The following is a 14,292-nucleotide window of genomic DNA, read 5'->3' as shown; positions in this document are numbered from 1 at the left end:
GTCTATTCAGTATCTCCCACGTAAGATGACTCTGGGTAATAATAACAGCTAGCTCACTTTGTTTTGAGTATTTACCACACTTTAGGCTCTGTTCTTTTTTTTTTTTAATTTATTTTTTTTTTTACTTTATAAAGTTTCATATTTTTTTAACATATGCAATTATTTTCCATCCTTTACAATACAGTAGTTGCAATGACACTCAAAACAGAAGCATACTTCACTGAATTCTCACAGCAAACTTGTGAGGACCATGCTGTCACTGTTCCCATTTTACGGATTAGGAAACTGAGGCCCAGAGAGGTGAATAATTTCCCTAGATTCACTAAAGATTCCAAATCAGGTTTGGTCAAGAAGTCCACACTCTAACCCTTAAATTATGTTCTCTTTCTTAAACTAATGCCAGAATATGTCACATTATCTTTTAAAATGAATATACCTTTTGCCTCAGCAATTCCACTCCTAGGAACAGAGCCTAAAGAAGATATAAATATTCAGCTGCAGAGATGCAGGATTATTTAAAATGTAGAACACAACTGCATCTCCATGAAGAGGGGTTATTTAAAATCAATTGCGGTGCCTATTTTATATAAAGGACTGTTCAAAATGACATCTGTATGTACCAACATGGAAAGACAGCCACATTACATATTTAATAGAAAAGTCTGAGAAACTGCATTTTTTATTAACAGCGATTTGGTTTGAACTACAGAATTGCTAATGATTTTTAATTCCTTTTTTTTTTTGCCAGTCTATAGTCTCTAGTTTTCCTACAATGAACATGTACTACCTTTGTAATAAGCAAGAAACCCAATAAAATTTATTGGATAAAAGAATAAGCGGCTGGAAATCATGCTCTCCTGAGGAATTAGCATCTTGTCTGACAGCAAGGGCTTTGGTTGCTTTGCTGGAATCTTCCGGTTATCTCTCAGGATCTGCTCTGGGCCAACGGGGAGACGATGCAGGATCAGAGTTGGGGAGAGAGCGTGAGGCCAGGATATACTTTCCCTGGGCTCCCTCTCTGTGAGGTCACCCGGAGAGATAGCCACTTCCAAGGCGTCTGACTCTACATACCCTCCTGTTTGCTGGGCTCTGGTGACCGTCCCCTCCCGGAGAGGAGAGGCAAGAGCGAGAGGTCCTCCAGCCCTCCCTGTGCTGTCTCTACACTCCACTGACAACTTTGCCACTCGTCCTTTTTTAAGAAAAGCTCTCCTCACATCACCAAAATCTAGTACGGCGTCTGTTTCCGATTGAGACTCTGACTGATACACTTATTCTATTTGCTTTTCTTTCTTATCCTCAGTTCTAATTCCCTAAAATAAAATGACTCTCCAGTTGACCCTTTCAAGTAGACTCTCTCTCCAGTCTTGCCCACCAGACATCCTCATTTAAACAACCAGGGAACTCATAACACGCATGCCCACAAAAGAACTTTAACATTGATTCCCAAATTCTCTCTTCTTTTCCCTTCCACTACCCACCCACTCCAAACCTCAAACCATCTTTATCTGCACCTCTTTGTCACATCCTTTCCGCGGCCAAAGACTGTGGAGTCGACTTCAGCAGTGTCTTTTTCAAACAAGCCCTGCATGCTATTTCTCTAGTTTCCTCCCTCACCCAGGTCTCCTGGTGGGCTCCCCTTGCCTCCAGTGTCTCCACACCTCCTCTCTTCAGTCTGTGGTATGTGTGACTTCTGAAAAAGGATCCTTGAAATACAGTTCTGGTCCTATCTACTCTACTCAAAACCTAAGACCAATGCAACTGAGCCCAAACCTTCCACCCAAAGGCCTTCCAGAACACTGGGTGTTTATACCCCAAGCCTCTGCTCATGCTGGGCCTTCTGCTGGGTCACCATCCCTCCACCTTTCCAGGTGCTCCTCAGAAGCAGTTCAACAAAGCTTATGTACACGGTCCCAACCCTGGTTTTCTTTCCCATGGGTAACCCATCCCAAAGCCCTAATTCAGTTGCACTTCTGTCTAGGAAGTGGTTATTTTCCACTTGGTATTTGGGTGAGTGTCTTGGTTAAGATGGTGCTGTCCTTGGAGGTGACAGTTTTTATCTGTCTCTGTATCCCATAGGCTCAGCCGAAGGTCTTGGTCTAAGTAGGTGCAAAGTCTGTGGTTACTGAAGGAATGGGCTTTCCTGCTATAAAATGTAGAGTCATTGTCTGAGTGAGGAAGGAGGGAGCTTACACAAGAGGGGACGACAGAGTCAGCTTCCGGTGCTGACCTCTGCAAACCACAGCCAGTCTCCAGGAGGGTGCGGAGACCCCGGGGGCTGGGGTGCCCCAGCAGATGAGGTGCTGTGGGCCATGACTTCATCAGTCATGGGGCAGTGACCGGAGAGGTGGAGGAACATAGTCCGTTGGAGAAAACAAGTAAATGGCTAAAATCCCTGCTCTGCCCTCTGCCATCCATCTGCATGACCTCCCCTCAACTTAGATGCTACCACTGGAGAAGGAAACAGAACTCTGGATTCAAATGTAATTCTGAAATAACCAATTGACCTGAAAATGACGAGGCTGAGTTTTGTGCTTCAAGCAAAGTAGGGTTCGAAGGTGGAATTGCACGGAGTTACAGAAGTCAGCATTGTTCATATCTGAGTTGTGTGATCTGTTGTATATAAAGCTGTGTGCTTATAGTGTGGCTGGTGCTCAACATTCGTAATCTCATTTTACTAGGGAGACAGTATAATTTATTGTTTTAACTGGGATGATTCTGGGACTGAAGAGGGCACTGTTAATATTGCACTGGGATGCAGGCTTGAGCGGACCACAGCTTACAGCTATCCTGCCACTCAGCCTTTCAACATTCATACGACCAGGTAACACTTGTTGCCCACTTACAGATGGAGGAAACAATGCCTGAAATGATTGAGTCATGAGTTCAGAACAGGCGAGTTCAAAACAGACCCAAGCCCAGCTGGTTGTTTGCCAAGGCCCACATCCGTCCATCTTGCACAGGATCTCACGCTGGCTCTGCCCGTTGTCCTGTCACCACCTTCCCTACCCACTCTGTTCGCTCTCCTCTGCCAACAAAGATATAATGAGGCCACCTATGTGATTTTACATGTTCTAGTAGCCATGTCAAAAAACAAGTGAAAACAGGTGAAATCAGTTTTAATATTACGTTTTATTTAACTCCATATAGTGAAAACAATGTCATTCGATGCAATCAATAGAAAAAAATTATTCATAAAATATGGTACATTACCCCTCCCCCGCCCCCAACATAGAGCGTACCTCAACTCCGGACCAGCCACCCTTCAAGGGCTCAACAGCCACATGTGGCAGGGGTCTGTGGGCCCGGGAGTCTGACCGGCCCTGTGAGATCTGGCCGCAGGCACACTGCCATCTAGTGGGTGGATGCTCCTCTCCTGGAAAACGTCTCCAGCAAACAAACTCTGCATCCAAAACAATCCGGCTCAGGAGTAGCTCCCCCAAAAGAACTTGGTGGGGAGGAGGGTGTCATTTCTGAGTTGGTCCCCGGGGCAGACAGGCAGCCATGGAGCAAATTCAAATCAACACACTATCAGCGCCCCTCAACCGTGGTTCATTTCTGTTTCTTAGTCACATAAGGATTTCGCAGAAAATGATACTGTTTTGTAGGACGTGTTTAAAACAATCCTTCAAAAAAGCAGCATTCCCTTTTTTTTTTCACTTTCACTCCTAATTTCCCCGTGTGATTGTATAAAAGGCTTCTCCCTAGAAATTATGGAGCTCTCTTCTAATCCACAGTAAAAACCTGGTTTCCCCCAAGTTGTTCTCTTCCTCACTAAATTGGGTGTGGAGCTCAAGATTTCCAGTCAATCAAGGTTTTTTCCAACGTGAATAATTGACTAAGAACCTATGGGAGAGCTGATGTCATTCTAGACTTCTGAAGTACCCCACAGTTGAGGGGGAGCCTTACCCATGATTTTGTATGAAGAAAACATCACTCAAGAGAGAAGTACTTGGCACCAAGGTGGCCTGGCAGGCAGATTAAGAAGCCAAGGGAGGAGGGTCCCTGGGTGGCTCAGCTGATTTAACATCCGACTTCGGCTCAGGTCATCATCTCGTGGTACCTGAGTTCGAGCCCCACGTCAGGCTCTGTGCTGACAGCTCAGAGCCTGGAGCCTGCTTGGATTCTGTGTCTTCCCCTCTCTCTGCCACTCTCCTCCTTGTGCACTCTCTCTTTCTCTCTATCTCAAAAATAAATAAACATTAAAAATTTTTTAAAAAGCAGCAGGTGGGACATTCACTGACTAGGCATGGACAGTGTCGTCAGCACCTTGCTCTCCTTGGGACAGTGTTGGATTTTGTACAGACACAGAAGTGACATTCACCTTTAATGAGATTATTAGTCTTTCCAGGGGAACTTTACAAAAACAAAAACAAAAACAAAAAACAACCATCATAGGTAAACAATAGCAAGAAGAAAGAGCATCGGGATAGTATGCAAGGACTTAAACTGTTCTTCAGTTGCAGCACAGAGTGGAATGTAAACTGCACGTAAAGCAAGCATTTGAGCATTTGAGGAGGTCTGGTCTCACCCCGACACTCCCTGGCTGGATGACTGTGTCTCAGCTGCACAGCCTCTCTGACCCTCAGCTTTATCATCTCATAGTAAGCCATACACAGTCTGGAAAATTTACACTTACAGGGTGGGGAGCCAAAGGGAGAAAGGAAAGATAGGCATCTAGGAATCTCAGCGAGCGGCTGAGGAAGAGTTTCCCAGCGGTGGGAGGGCGTGAGCCCCAGTGCCGAAGGAGAAGGTCCGGCAAGAAGGAAGGAGGCTCAGCTGGCTAACCCAGAGAAAAGTGACGGGCTGGGGTGTCCTCATTCTCTATTCCAGGGATAGAGATTATCCTATTCAGGGGCAGGAAGCTGGCTTAAATTATTAAAGAACATAGACTTAAAAGGATCTTTGAACTAATCCAGAATAACAAATCTCTAAAGCCATTTTACAGAATGCTGGTACCTCATGATGGTTAAGTAAGTGTTGAACAGAAGAGACTTCCTGGCCACAGGACTTCTCAGAACCTCTAACGGTCTATGATCTTCTTAGGGGGCAGACAGTACACAGGTTTTCCCAGACTTATTTAGTTTTGGAACTATTTTTGTTAAAGGACATCATCTGAGAGGTGATTCAGGGAACAAACTTTGAGAAACACTGATCTAGCCCAAATCGGCCTTTTCATAGATAGGAAAACTGAGGCCCGGAAAAGGCAGGAAGTGAGCCTAAGATTCACAGAGACAGTGGCAGAGCCAAGACTGGAATTTCAGGGTTTTTTACCCCAATACCCAGTAATTTTTTTTCCTTTTATCTACTACCAGTAGAATACACTGTTTAAGACATACAAAAGGTCTACAGAATTATCCATATAAGAAATAAAGCAATGCGAAGGCACCCAGGGAAATCAGTCGGTTAGGTATCCAACTACTGATATCGGCTTAGGTCAAGGTCTCGCCGAGCACGAGATCAAGCCCCATGTTCAGCTCCTCACCGAGCATGGAGCCTCTTGAGATTCGCTCACCCTCTGCCCCTCCCCTGCTCGTGTGCTCGCTCTCTCTCGCTCTCTCTCGCTCTCTCTCTCTCTCTCTCTCAAAATAAATAAGCAAAAACTTTAAAAATAATAAATAAAAGCCTGAGTGACTCAGTTGGTTAAGCATCCTACTTCAGCTCAGGTCATGATTACACGGTCCATGGGTTCAAGCCACACATCAGGCTCTGTGCTGACAGCTCAGAGCCTGGAGCCTGCTTCTGATTCTGTGTCTCCCTCTCTCTCTGCCCCTCCCCCACTTGCACTCTGTCTTTCCCTCTCTCTTAAAAATAAATACACATTATAAAAATAAAATTAATAAAATTAAAACATAAAGAAAGCATTACCAATTCAGTAAGAACCCCTTGTGTGACCACCCCCAAGTCTCGCCACAGGGGAACCCCTATCCTGAATTTGGTAACAACTCATGAAAATCTTGGTGGAATTTCAAGTAGATCCCATCATCTTCACAGGCTCCTTTTAGCATCTTCCATAATTTGTAAATTGTGATGGTCTTAGAATTTAAAAACAAAAATAAAATATCTCACTTGGGCCAGAATAACAAAGATAAAAAAGCCCACCTAAAGGATCCTCAGATTACCTGCCTACAGCTCCCAGCACATCCAAGATGTTATGAATCCGTGAACTTTTTTATTTTCCGATGGGCTCTCTGTATGCTTTATTAACTCTGTCAGATGTGGGGGTGCTTCTTGCTCCATTCCGTGTGAGCCTTCCGTGGCACGAATTCACCACACCTCCCCGCCCCTCCGCAGGCCAGATGGGGGGCCGGGTGCTCTATAAATGTTTAATTGTGACACAGTAAAAATATTTGCTTTCAGTAGCTGGAAGCTACCAAATGGAGGTAGGGCTGTCTACTAGAGTTGCCAGACTTCATTCTAATGAGAACAGAAATAAAGGCTGATTAAATCAAATTCCCCATAGTGCAGAACCACTTAAATAAATGTTTCATATTGTTTGCATGATGCTTTTAAAATGTAACAGCTGCTTATGTAACCATTACACTGGACATAAATCATTCATTGCCATCACTGCCGTCAGAGCAGAGCTTGGCTCCTTTTCTTCTGCTGCTGACATTTTCATTAGTGGGGGATTTTTCAGACAGATTATTTGGGCTCCCCCCACCCCACTGCGTGCTGGGGAGCAGGACTGTGAGTAAAGGGGCGTGACTGTGAGACAGGCGTGAAGCGGACATTTACGGAGGCCCCGAACTGGGTATGTGCCCTCGGGCTGGCGTTCTCACAATTCACCCCCACCAAAAGAAGGCATTATTGTCCCTATTTTATAGATGGGGACACGGAGGCCTATGACAGTGAAGTAACCTGCTCAGGGTCCCACAGTCAGTGGGCCTGTATTTGAGCCCAGGTCTGCCTGGGCCTTGGCACACTACACAAGTCTGTCTGAGAACAAAGGGCACGTCACCCCCAGACTCCACACACCTTATGCCTTTTGGCAATGATGAAATTGGCAAAGATCTAGGGACACCTTTGAGCTGGGGCTGGGGGGTTGGAAGAGGAACAGAGATTTTGATCTGAACTCCATTTCCTGGGCCAGCACCCTAGTCCAAGTTTCTGCCGTCTCTCACTTGTTCACCATGCCAGACTTCTGCCAGCCTCCCTGCCCTCATTCTTGCCCACCTCAATCCATCATTCACCCATTTGCCTCAGTCATTTCCTTAAAATGTAAGTCAGACTATGCCATTCTCCTATTTCGAAGCCTCCAAAGGCTTCCCACCACTCTCAGAATAAACCCCAACCTCCCTTTCATGGCCCTCAGGGCCTGAGTGAAATGACATCTGTTGGCATTTGTTTGCTCTTCCTTACCACTCTCCTTTGTCCAGACATCCTGGCTTCTTTCTGTTCCTCAAGACCACTAAGAGCATGCCTGCCTCAGGGCCTTTGCACATGCTGAACTTTTTGTTCATGCTTCAGATCTTCCATGGCTGACTCCAACCTGTCAGTCAAACCTCAGTTCAAAGTCACCCCCCCCCCAAAGGCCCTCAACGGCACCCTCTATTGAAAGCTGCCCACCTCTAGGCTCCTTTCATTACACAGCTCTGTGTTGTCTACTTTGAAACACTTATTCCTTTCTTTGTTCTTGACTTGCTTATTTGTATTCTGATTCACTAGAAAGTAGGCTGCATGAGAGGCATCTGAGCTGTTCACCGCTGTTTCCCCAGACCTGGAGTAGTGTCTGAAACATACGAGGTACCTGGGAGTAGGAATTGAATAAATGAATTAATTGACTTACCATTCCATTTTCCCTGAATCCACACTAGAGTAACCTAGCCTGGCCCCTAGGAATCCAGAAACCAAGTGTCACTTCCAGGCCCAAGCTTCCTGTATGTATGCCAGCCTTGTAGGTGATGTTAGCTGTGGAGTAAGGCAGAGAGCTGGTGAAGGAATGCCAGGAGATGCTCTGGGGTTCCCTGTATCCACAGGAAGAAGGAGGGCCAACCAGGGTCCCCCTCTCTGCAAGGTGGAGTCTAAAGAGGAACTGGAACGTGGGGCAGGTCGCTAGTTCTCCCCAGGCTTTAGACACCCGGTGGTGACTGCCGGAGGCTCATCCACGGTCCCTGACGTGGCTCCAACCCCAGCCTCCTTCCTACAGGTGTCCCTTGCTCTGCAATGGAGGCTGGACAGCGAACCCCAGACCTCTTGGGGCCCAGACCCCGACCACCAGTCATATATGCCTGTGCGAGATTTGGAAGGCGGAAGACCTCTTCCCGCCCCCGGGGTAGGCCTAGCGGGGGAGACAGGTTCCCCATCAGTCCAACGGCCTCCTGGCTGGAGGAAGTGGCTCTGCAGGCAGCAGCATCAGAGGCAGCTTCCTGCTTCCGGTACTACAGCCCCAACAGCGTATCCGAGCTCAGCGCTGCCAGCAGCCCCTCAGAGGCAGTGCGCCAGGATCACCCCTGGAGCCCACTGCTCCTGCCCTTCCAGTGACTTCGGAGGCCCCCATTGGCCTCAGTCAGTCCCCTCCTCAGTACAGTACCCAGGGGGTCCCTCTATGTTGCACGGACTCTGATGCAGAGCGCTTCCAGGGAAGGCACCATTCTTGTCCCCTCTGCTCTCTGGATCCTCAGGGCCTGCCCCACTCGGGCCGGGCTTGTTAGGTGTTTGTGACTGACGGGGCTTTATAGACACATGTGCACATGCTGTTTCAACATCATCACGCCCATTAGCTCAATGAGGCAGCTGTTAATGATAACCCACATGCTAATAACCTGTTAGTAACCCACATGTCCTATTTGTTTCGCTTCCCAGCCCAATTTGGAAGCCTGACCTTCTCTTGCTGTGCCTCCTGCTAGGAGCTAACAGTAAAGGGTGTAAGACTCTGAGCCAGGCATGCGCCCTTCGTGGCCACTCTCTTCTTGAGTCTGGCCAAGTACACTCTAGCTACAACCACTTCATTTCATCCTGCCTTTGGGGGCAATCTTATTTCCTCAGTTTCGAGAAAGGCACAGAGAGGGGAAGTGACTTCCCAGTCTCGCCCTGACCAGCACAGCTTAGCATGTGGGCCGTGGAAGGGAACTCCTTCCCAGGAGCCTTTGCACCCAAGCCCCCCAGTTCCCAGCCAGTGCAGACAGGGATGCAAGCCGTGCCCCGCGTGCCAGCCTGCGGAGGGCACCAGGGCCATTCTCAGACCAGAGAGTCTGCCACCTTCATCTTCCTCCTGAGAGTCCGCTCCCCAGCCTGCCCCTCCCTCCCAAGGGACAGTGCGCTGCCAGGCTGCCAAGGCCCAGCAACACCTCCTGCTCACACTCCCTAGAGCATCTGGGTCCGATCCCCAAGCCAGAGTCAGCGCGCTTCCCAGAGCCTCCCAGGAGAGACCTATGGGTTAACTTCACAGGTAGCACTTTCAGTGCAGGACAGAAGGAAAGCAGCTTCGGTAGGTTTACAGCTGCCGTTCCCTAGTTCCCTCTTCCCTCCTCTGCTTGGCGAACTCCCCGTTCATGCTTCAAAGCCGTGCCTTCCTGCCTGGTCCTCCTGATGTGAATGTGTCCTAGAGAGAACCTCTGTTTTCCTTAGAAAGAAGTCGAGGGAAACCTAAGTTGTTTCACATAAGACAAAAGGATGAAAAGGAAATTGAGTGATGGGAGGAGGCTGGGGAGACTGCTGTGGCAAGCACCTGAACTCGAGAGGAAGGACAGAAAGGGTGCAGGGGTTTCTCCAAAAGGCAGAACATAGGATGAAGTGCCCTCTTCAGTCTCCCCACAACATCAAAGTCTACACTGCTTACTAGTGCTTTTGGAGGTGGACCTGTGTTTAATTTTATCTTGTTTGTTATTAAAACAATATTCCTTGGGGCCCCTGGGTGGCTCAGTTGATTAAACATCCGGCTTAGGCTCAGGTCATGATCTCATGGTTTGTGGGTTCAAGCCCTGCATTAGGCTCTGTGCTGACAGCTAAGTCAGAGCCTGGAGCCTGTTCCCGATTCTGTGTCTCCCTCTCTCTTTGACCCTCCCCTGATTGCACTGTCTCTCTCTGTCTCTCAAAAATAAATAAAAAACATAAAACAATATTCCTGACTGAATTTAGCAGCAAGAAACAACATCTGACTTTGAAATGACTTAAACCCTGATATTTATTGGCTTACAGAGCAACAGGTCAGGGTATAGGCAATTTTAGGGCCATTGATTCAGCCAATCCTTGGGGTGGCTTCTGCGACTCTCTGCTGTCCTGTCAATAGTCACAGGTGCCACAGCCTCCTACCACCGGCTCCATCCAATGTCAGACAGGAAGAAAGATGTGTGTCTCCTTCACTTCCGGCCTGTATGTGGGGAAGATGATATTCCTCTTCTTAACACCCCCTCGATCCGACTTTGACTCAATGCCCCTGCTCACCTGCTGGGAGGGTGGAAAGTCACCTGGGGTTTGCCAACTCTGTCACGAGAGCAGGGCTCTGTCGTCAAGGGACCGGAGTGGCTGCTGAGTTAGCATGCGGCAGCAGAGCGGCCCAAGGAGACTCAGGCACCCCTGCTGAGCTGGCAGGGGTGGGGGGAGCGAGCTTGCAGAGGCCTCTACTGCACCCCAGCTGCAAAGGTCCTTCTCACTCAGTTATGGAGTCTTAAGACCAGAAGGAACTGAAGGAGGCCTCCTCTCCACTTGGATTCCTCCACTGACGGGGAACTTGTTACTTCTGGGCCCCACTCTTTCCTATCACGTGACAGCTTGATGTGTTAGGCAGTTCCTTCCATGAGCCCAAGGTGATTTCCCAGTAACTGTTCTTTGCCCTGCTCCCACCACATGCATGTTCCTTCAGCACCCATGCCCACATCAGCCACCAGAGGGGACATTTCACACCACAGAGCTAGACTAGATAAATCATTCTCTTCGCTAAAACCCCTCAGTGAGTCCCCAGGGTCTAGGGAAGAGACTCCGGCTTCAGGGCGTGGCATGAGACTGACTCATCACAGTCTAACTCCGGCCTGGCGCCTCTTCCTGGTTATTATCTCTCCAGCCCGTATATTCTTATGCCCTAGGGAATAGCACCCCGCAGTGTTTGTCACTACCCCCAGTACTCCCATGATTTTCTTCAAGGTGTTCTATTTGCCCAGCATTTCCTTCTACCTTCTTCAGTTGGCAAACTCCTACACACCTTTCCTTCAAAGCCCAGCTCATTCATACCCCCAACCCTGCCCAGGCCACTAGTCCCCTGAAGGAGATCACATTGTTGTTTCCTTGCCTCTATCACACCCTGTATGGCTAGTGCAGCACTTAGCATTGTTTTGTACTTGGTGACTTTCCTAAATACTCATTCTATCCAAGGACTGGAAAGTCCTATCAGGCACTTTTGTAGCCCTGTGCTTAAAGAAAGCCCTCCGTAAATGCTTGCCTAAACCGAAGGCTCTCCTTGGGAGCCCTGGCCCGTTAGGAACCAGTGAAGGATGGAACTGGAAAAGAATTGTCATGGGGATTACGTGAGACGGTGTGCACTTTCCTGGTTCATAAGAAGTGACCCAGAAATGGTGACTGCAGCTACTTGCTGTTGCCGCTGCTGGTGTTACTATTGGATCCGTTCTTTCTTTAACTGACGTCTTCACCTGCTCCAAAAGGAAGGGGGCCAAGCTGCGTCAGATCCCCGAATTTGCTCACTGTCTTCCTCACACAGCTGGACAGCCCGGGCAGGTCCCCCCACCTCCCTGTCCCTCCCGGCCCCTCCGCTCCTGCTGGGAAGATCCTCCCATCTCCTTCCATCAATACGCTAGCAATGCAGGCTCAGCCTCTTGCCTCTGAGGGAGAGGAACGGATTCTAATTACGGGACCTGCCGAAAGTGCCCTCATTTTACAGACAATTGGGCTGTGAATCGAAGCGAACATTCAAGTTTACAAGCTCGACAGAGACCAGCCAGCCTGACTGCTCATCTTCCCAGGCTGAGCCGCTGCCGGTCACGGTGCAGGCTTCTCCTCCGTGGACTGGACAAGTGTCTCTGGAGGGCGTGAGGAGCATTCCAGAGCCGTCCTCCCTGCATCCAGCGGTGGAAGAAATGTCCATTCACTTGTCTGCCATTCATTCTAGAAACCAAGTATGGGACCCTGGGCAGGTGTGACATTTCCTGTCTCATGATTTGCTCTCCCCCCTTCTCTCGCTTCATGCAAGAATCTGGGAGACTTTAAATTATACGTGTGTGTGTGTGTGTGTGTGTGTGTGTATACACACAAGACTCCAACCCACAGAGTCTTGCTCATAGCAGATACCCTGCTGTCCATGCCCCCAGGGTCTTATAAGTCCACGACTCTGTTATTTGGGGTCAGTAGGGAACTGAATCTCTGCTGAAACTGGGCTTTCCAGGATCCCCACTGGATTCCCCAGGGTGCTCCAGAGAAAAAGAGCCAGTAGGCTCTATATAGACATATATAAGAGGACACTTACTATAGCAATTGGCTTATGTGCTTGTGAAGGTCAGGACATCCCACAGTCTGCCATCTGCTGCCTGGACAACCAGGAAACCCAGTCTGTCTCTGCAAGTCTGAGAATCAGGGCCCAGCGGTGGCCATCTCAGTTGGAGTCTGAAGGCCCATGAACCAGGGGCGTCCAGTGTGAGGTCGGAGGAGGGCAGGAGAAGATGGATGTCCCGGCTCAGACAAGGAGAGGAAATCTGCCAGCCCTTTGGCTTTTGTTCAATTCAGGACATCAGGGGATTCGAAGATACCCACTTGCACTGGCAAAGTACTCAATCTAAACTCTTCTGGGAACAACCTCACACACACACGCACACTCACACACACACATACACACACAGAAATAATGTCTCTCAGCAACCTAGGCATTTCTTAGCCCAGACAAGCTGGCCCATGAAATTAACCATCACTCCCACCAAGGCTCTACCACCTACGCACATTCTCAGCATCTTTCTGGACTTGAGGAAGTGACTCTCTCTCTCTTCCATCTTTCCCTCCAGCTTCCTGCGGCTCCTGTCCCCACCTGGCTCGAGGACATTCCACCCTCTCTCCTCAAAGGTGTAAGGCTGTTTAAGACCAGATTCCATCTTATAGTTGAGTTTTGGTTCACCTCAATGGCATTATGTTTTTTTTTTTCCAAATTGAGCCATTTTCTAAGGTTTCCATATAAAAATGTGGGCTGCTGTTTCTCTTTAAAAGTAAGGCAAGCCAGCAGTTCTGGGCTTGTGAGGAGACAATTAGATGATGCTGAAAAGCCGAGTCTTTCCATGAGGTCTGAGATCTCTGCAGCTAAGGGACTGCTCCCCACCCCCCACCACCCCAACTCAAACCCTCCCTAAACTTATGTATATCAACCCTCATCCCTAGGTTTTCACTAGAAATAAGAGGACAGGCTTTATTTAAATAGCAAAAGCTCTTAAATGAGATAATACACATAAAGCATTTGGGATGATGCCTGGCACCTTACTGGGCCTTGGTTAAATATTTGTTCAGTGAGTAATCTGATTATTAAAAAGATAGGCCAGGGATGCCTGGGTGGCTCAGTCGGTTAAGCTTCTGACTTCGGCTCAGGTCATGATCTCATGTTTGTGGGTTCGAGCCCCGAGTCGGGCTCTGTGCTGACAGCTAGCTCAGAGCCTGGAGCCTGCTTCAGATTCTGTGTCTCCCTCTCTCTCTGACCCTCCCCGCTCATGCTCTGTCTCTCTCTGTCTCAAAAATAAATAAAAAACATTAAAAAAATTTTTACATAAAAAAAGATAGACCAGCTGGGCACACAAAATAAGAATACTTGCTCAAAGCTGGCACTTGAGGGCTCAGAATCCCATAGCCTAGGGGCTATGATATGAGGCCACACTAACAGGGTAGTTCGAATGACCTGAGAATCGCCTTGTGGCCTAAATCCAGAGAGACTAACGCCAGGCCCACACTTAAAGTTGCTAATTGGGAAATTAGAAGGTGGCAATGAGTTAGCCCAAAGGCCCCCTGAGGTGACAGGCTGTGAGTCACCATTCACAGGGATCACCCAGAAGACCACCAAGCTCTTTACCTGCAGTCTGTTATTAGATCCTCACAAGAGCTCTGTGAGGTAGGAACTTAATCTCCCCATTTTACAGGTGAGAAAACTGTCTCAGTTTTCTGAAAGACAGACATTGAAATGGTCACACAAATAAATGTAAAGGAGACAAATTCTCTCTGAGGGAAAGGAATATACAATAGTATGAAACAAGGACAATGGGCCTGGTCTAGGTGGTCAGGGAATGTTGCCTTAAAGAGGTGACATCTGAGCTGAGATCTGAAAGATAAGTAAGTGTCGAGCGGAGTAAGAGCAGACAGGAGGGAATATTTGCAGCG

The 14,292-nt window shown here is 48.3% G+C and overlaps 1 protein-coding gene and 1 long non-coding RNA gene across 3 annotated transcripts in view; one reads left to right on the top strand and one right to left on the bottom strand.

Moving 5' to 3' along the window:
- Positions 1-14,292, top strand: part of KCNIP1 (potassium voltage-gated channel interacting protein 1) — a 342,478-nt gene that overhangs the window by 60,488 nt on the left and 267,698 nt on the right. The window lies entirely within an intron of this gene.
- On the bottom strand, positions 10,106-10,647 carry LOC115294837. The gene is made up of 2 exons (XR_003910176.1): positions 10,407-10,647; positions 10,106-10,309 (listed from the first exon to the last, which is right to left on the bottom strand). It is a non-coding gene; the product is annotated as an uncharacterized LOC115294837 (long non-coding RNA).

This window comes from Suricata suricatta, chromosome 6, assembly GCF_006229205.1.
Source record: "Suricata suricatta isolate VVHF042 chromosome 6, meerkat_22Aug2017_6uvM2_HiC, whole genome shotgun sequence".
Lineage (NCBI taxonomy): Eukaryota > Metazoa > Chordata > Mammalia > Carnivora > Herpestidae > Suricata > Suricata suricatta.
This window is presented reverse-complemented; position numbering and strand designations above follow the sequence as displayed.